This window comes from Coffea arabica, chromosome 5c, assembly GCF_036785885.1.
Source record: "Coffea arabica cultivar ET-39 chromosome 5c, Coffea Arabica ET-39 HiFi, whole genome shotgun sequence".
NCBI classification, from domain to species: domain Eukaryota; kingdom Viridiplantae; phylum Streptophyta; class Magnoliopsida; order Gentianales; family Rubiaceae; genus Coffea; species Coffea arabica.
In genome coordinates, this window is record NC_092319.1 from 36,745,607 (window position 1) to 36,752,542 (window position 6,936).

A 6,936-nucleotide genomic window follows, 5' to 3' on the forward strand; every position below is an offset into this window, starting at 1 on the left:
TGCCATTTGGCTTGTAAACTTAATGCTTAAGAACCAATGACATCAACAATTCTGTTTCAGGGAATGTAGTTGGTGTATTAGTACTAGATACTCACTGCCAAATAATGGGAATGGGTTTTTGACAAAAAAAAAAATAATGGGATTGGGTGTCCGCCCCGGTGAGAGTAATAGGGCGGGAGCTGGGGTGGAGCACGGGTGGGGGCACTTTTCTTCTGCCACTTTATTTAAGGGGAAACATCTCGAAAAAATCCACGAAAAAACCTAATACATAAGTTAAGAATTTAACTTTGACCCAAATGTTTAACTTATTAGCTTTCAATCCCTTACATATTAACCACTCTTTCTTTATATTTCGAACCAATATGGGACATAATCTTTTACTCATAAATCTAACAAATCTCCTCCTTCACGAGTAACCCTTCACATTAAATCCAAGTTTACAAACTCTTTTCTGAGCCCAATTTTAATACTCAACGCAAACTCACCTTAACACATAAAGTCACCTTTTCTTCCAATCATGAATCCACTCTTCTTCAACATCCAAACTGAATTCTCGACCCTTGCCAACCCTTGGCTCCTTGATCTAACATCTATTCAACCCCCTACCAAATGCATAGTGCTTTTGATCCAATACCAACCAAATTCCTTGGCACTTTGATCCACTACCAAGAAGAAAATTTCCATTGGTCCAACCCCAAGAAAAATTCACTTACCCATGAATAGCCCAATCTCACAACTAGAAACTCTAATACCACTTATTAGGGAGAAACATCTCTAGAGATCCCACCAAAGAGTCCAATATATAAGTCAGGAACCCAATCTGACCTAAAAACTTAAGCTTTTAGGTCTCGGACCCTTAGTTATATACTAACCACTCTTTCTTCATCTCTCGAGCCAATATGGGACATAATCTTTTATTCATAAACTTAACACTTTAAATGGGTTAGAGATCGGGATAGAATACTCTCATCTTGTCTCCCACTTAAATTAATTAATTTAAATAAATAAATTATATATATAATCTAAAAATTTGGAGTAATAAACATGGAATATTGATTAGTTGTATTAGTTCTTAATTTCACCTATGCCAAGAAACTAAGAAACCTAAGTTACCAAATCTTTACCCTCTTCCTCTCTCTCTTTTTTGTTTTTTTTTCCCACAACTTTCTCTTCTTTTCTCTCTCTCTTCTCTGTTTTACTCCATCAAGATATAATAGTAAATTATCTTTCTTAATCTAGGGGACCTATTTTTGAACTAAATAAATGTTATTATTTTCAAAAATAAAGCCCATTTCTCAATATAGTGTTAGATGATTTTAAACCATTTTATTTTTGGCATTTACAAGCTTAGTCTTAAGAAAAAGTATCACATTTTTTAATTATATGATGATGTTTGGTTAGATTCAATTGATTATGAATCATTTAATATATGTGATCTTATTCACTAATAAAAGACTAAGTCAGCCTTTTTATTTGAAAAGGCTTAAAAAATTATTATAATTTATAAACTATGATATATCTGGACAAGTAATAATTCATGTCAGAGATGATTATTTCTTATACCTTACTATTATTACTAATAACTACTCAAAAATGGATATGTGTGCTTTTTAATTATAAGTCCAATATATTTGGGAAGATAAGGGATTTGAGTGTAAAGTAGAGAAATAAAAAAGTGAAGTCTTAGAATACCTAGATATGATCAAAGTGAACAATACTTGATCCAAGGTGAAGTATTGGACCACCAAGATTTGATCAAGGTGGATACTTAGTCTAAGGGTTTCAAAATTATCTAAAAGAGAAAAAGATTCTCAAGTAAAATTCCTCCTGGTACCTCAATTCAATTTGAGTAAACTAGATAAGGAATTATATCTTATGTGATAAGATGTACCATGCAAATTTACCAAAACAATTTTGGGGTTTGTCCTGAATATATTGCCTCTTATACACCAAATCTTGTTCCTCAATGTATGTTTGTTCAAATCTTACCATATGAGATATGACGTATTAAAGAACCTAAATCTTTGTGAAAGTTTCGGTTACCCTACTTATGAAGTAGGTATATTCGGATAAGTTAGAATTAAGATCCAATTAAGACCTTTTGTAGAGAGTTCTTGAGAAATAAAAGAAAAACCAAAATTGGCCAAAAAGGAAGAAGAGCAAATCGACTCTCTCTTATTCATTGGTTTGATTTCTTCTAGTTCAAAAGGTAGAGTTTTCTCATCTTCTCAAGGATGACTACTGTCTTTCAAAGAGTGAAAATATTTTTCTCTAAAACTACATGTTCTAGATAAATGATTTATTTTAAATAAATTAGTGAGAGTAAGATAGAATTTAAACCTTAAAAGAGTTTCAAGTGCCACAAAAGGATATTGAACAAATGCAACGAATTGGAGTTTGCATTTCATGATGATGAGGCGTAGGGAAAACTCCTAGAACAAGGGTTTCGTAGCTCTAAAAGGGTATATCTATCTCCTCAGAAATACTAGAACTAGTTCACGTGCTTTGCACGTGATTATAATATCTTTAAAATATATTATTCTTTAGATACTAAAAAGTTTTTGTGAAATTTTAATCATCAATGTCATAATATCGTATTTTTATGTTATTTATTTCTTTAGCCAGTTACTTTTAAAAATTTTATTAAATGGAAAGAGACAAAAAGCATTCCAATGTGGTTAACATGTTCCTTAGGATGAAATTTGGAATCATGAACCAAACATTTTTTGATTTATAGATTGAACTCTAGCATATCAAATATTGATAATTGACAGGTGTCGAGCCTGTACAATAATAAATACCTACTCGAGAAAAATGTAAATTTTACATATAGCGGTGAGTAGGGTCGAATCCACAGGGACTGGGGATAACTTATTTCTTTTAGAGTTCGAAGTATGGGGGGTTTTCAATGGGAGGCAAATAAAAATGAAATAAAACAAACAAAATTCAAAACTAACTCACAAAGCACAATTTACTAAAAATAGCAATTAATAAAAGTTCTACCCAAAGGATCAACTGCTCAGGCACGGTCCAATTAAATGCTCATCGATGCAAAGATATTTCACCCATTTTTCACTAGGTTGGTTATAGCCATCAATAAGCTCTGACAACCAGCTCTTCCTTACTTTTTCGACAGTCAAGGTACGACCATTGACTGCTTCTCTAACCAGATAACAACCCTAGGTACGACCGTAGGAATTTAATTACCCAGTTGCATTAAAGCTAGAAGAACCCAACCCTAACCAATAAACACGCTAAGAGGGTTTATTTAAATTAGATCTTGCATTTCCCCATCATAAAACCAATTATGGTGGTTGCCACGAGGTGTTAACTAAATGAACAATTACGGATTCTATTTAATTAACGTGGCAGTAGGCTATTAAATTAAATCAAATACCCGGCCGTTGATATTCAATTAATAAAATACCCATGAACAATTAATTCAGGAAACGCACGAATAGCAATTAATTGGAGGAAATAATGAAGATTCGGTTAGATCTCACAGATATTATGGACCGCGCCTTCGCGTCAACCTTTGGGTAGAGGAGGAAATTAGCCGCTCCTCATCGTATCAATCCCGCGTGATTTAATTGAAAACACCCGCGCAAACATCACAGAATTTGGAACGCTGAAGTACCGAAGAAAGAAAAAGGAAAAAGTCTTCCTTGTCTCCGCGTTGATGTTTGCACTGAAGCCCAAAAGTATAATGCACAAGCCAACGGAAATTGTACAGAGCCAAAGTAAAAGCAAAAGAGTCAAAAGCGCCCAAGCCAAGAGCGAAAACGAAAAGGTCTGCCGACGTCTGACGGCTAGGGAAAAGAAAACTAAAGCCTAAAGTAGATGATGTCCTTGAATCTCCCTTTTTATTCTTTATATAGCCGCCGTCAGGAGCTTCTCAAACGTGACCCAATTGATTGAAACAAAGGGACTTTTGGAGTTTTAATCCCGTGCTCCTCGCGGTTCACGTGGACCGCAGTCCGGCTTTCGGTTTTGTCCACCTTCCAAGGCGTGGCCACGCTCTGAAATCAAAGGTCTTCTGGAAATTTGCCTTGCGAGATCATTTTTTATGCCGACCACCTACAATTCACACAAATGTCGAATATGAGTGGAATTCCAGTTCTTAGCACCGTGAATAGTCAAAATTAGGACAAAATAACAGTGCAAAATACACCAAATAACCGTTCTATCAATAATATCATGTTTTACTAAAATTATTGTATATTCATGATTTTATTACGTATAAGTCACAATCGTTACAATTTTTTATCAACAATGAATATAATTAAACATACATGTAATTTGAATTCTTTGTATTCTTTTTATTGCTATTTTCTCAATAATGGAGTATAAATGATCCACCATATAATTTTTTTTTCTGACTGGTATATTCTAATAATTGAAATTTCTTGGATAAAGATAGTTCCATTGTCCTTTTTGTTTCATATAATTTAGCACAATCCAATGCGAAGCAAAGCGACGAGTCTACTTTTTCATATGAGCACAATATTTTGGTTTGTTTTATATTATCATGGAATTGAAATGAGAATTGTGGCTAATTAACAATTTTAATATCAATTTTTAGTATATTACAGTGTTTTATTTTTCAATTGCAAGCTTTTAATACATAACTGCTACCATTATTGTCAATTATTGGAATGCACTAAATCTGTTTAATTACAATTGTAGCCATAAATGAATTTTACTTAATTTTAAAGCTTTTCATTTCATAACTGCTACCATTATTCACTACATATTGCAATACAATAAATATATGTAATCATTAGAACAAAGGGTATTTTGGGCATCACTAAAAATAATTTGGATGCCATTCTTCATTTTTAGTTTACTCTTATTATATCTCTTATTTTATTATTGGAGATGGCTTCTACATGGCTTGATGGATGAACTTGGTATGCTCAAACCAATATAAATGAAGCAATACTATATTGTTGTCAATAACAATGTGTGTCTTCTCTTGGATATCAGTGATTTGGATGTTATTTTTGGTATTATTTGAATTGTATTTCCAACTTTTTAATTCATTTGCAATTCACTTAATGTAATTTTATGAAGAGTTTTCAGTTTTTTTTTCTAGTTTTTCTTGTTTTGAGGGGTTGCTATTAATGATAGTAATGATTTTTATTATGCTATTTCATTTTTTTCAATTTAATACTGCTATTTTAGTCATGAAAGTGTCATAACTTTTTGTATTTTGAAATTTCATTGGGTGCAAGATGAAAAATTCTTCTCTTTTTGAATTGGATGTGCACAATTTATATAATGCATCCGAGAAATGTTTCTCAAATCATTACACTTTTTAGAATCTTTCTAAATCAATATGGTATGATGCAATATAATGACATTAGTAATCAACCATTATTTTCTTCTAACCCACCCACAATTAAGATTATATAAAACTTTAACCACAAATTAAGAAGGGCATAAGTGAAATATCAAAAACTAATATCACAATAGTGTTTACACTTGCACTCCAAAATATCAAGACTAATGGTACTTTTTATATAGTAGTGATAAATTTCTTATGGAGACTCATGATATTTGATCTTGGAGTTCCTAATGACCTATGAATAGTTTTACAACCTATAAAGATGGTTAAGAACCATAAATCTAAAATGGATTTCATATTTGACAAAAGGAATTAACCTTAGTCAATAAATCTAAGGGTATAAAACTCTATTAGGTGCAAAAGAGTCTTTAGAGTGAAGATCAATATGGAAGGAAAGTTGTTACCTATCAAGCTTGATTGGTAGGGATGTTACCATTAAAGATAAGCATTTATTTTTAAAGAAACTTTCTAACTAATCAATAATTTTAAATTTATTTAGTTTACTTGCTTTAGCTACGTGCTATGAGCTGTTAAATAGATGCTAAAACCATATTTCTTTAATAGAACAACATATGGTTGTGTATGTGATGTAACTTAAAGGTTTATACATCTTATGTGCCAATTTGCAACCCTAGAACGAGATAGAAGATTAATGTTTCATCAATGCCCAACAAAAAAAAAAAAAGAAAAATTGATTCATTCTAGGGGAATTAAAATGTCTTCCAACAATATACTTGTGTATGAAAGATGGATTTTCCAAATGAAATAGAGAATCAGCTAAAGAGAGAAAATTGACTTCATTATTACGTTGCGATGAGTGTGCCACTAATTAGCTTAGAAGGGTGGAAATCTGTGACATCTCAAGGCGATTAATTGAGCTTACTATCATAAATTCGAATCACTGTGCTAGATTGTAATCAAGGAACTGTTACATTCAAGAGCGGAAGCTCTTTATTTTATTTTATTTATTTTTTTTTTTGCTTCTCTTGATTCGCGTCTTGTATACTTCAGCCGTACAGGCAAAAGAAATAATGAACGTATGAGTACGGACATTTTATGGGCAATGCCCGTTATATGCACATAACATAAGCAAAACCTTTAAAATTCTTTCTTGTTAAATTTTATTTTTTAAATTTTAAATAGATTAAACAGTTTTTATAATAAGTGATAGTTTTACAATATTTAGTTTGCCAAGAGAGGATAGAACAATACACCATTAGAAGGGAATTTTCAAATTTAAAGGGGGAAGGCGGGAATTTTAAGGCATAGCTAAAAATTTTAGAAACTTTCTAGCCTAATTAATAAATGGCACACTCTCAGGGTGAAGACCAAACTTTGACTTTTGATACTGGCTATTCATCACTAGAGGATATGGCATTAATTTTCTCAATAATAGAGATATTGGTATCTCCATCCCTTCGCTAAGAAAGTTGGAGTTCCTTGGAAAATCATGGTTTAGACAAAGCATTTTTATTGATATCCCGATTCCTTTTTTTTTTTTTTCAAAAATTAAAGAAATTTGTGATCCAACCTCTTGCCGGCCTAATTGGAGGTCAAACTTTAGCAAGTATGAATTTCTTGTTAGCTGA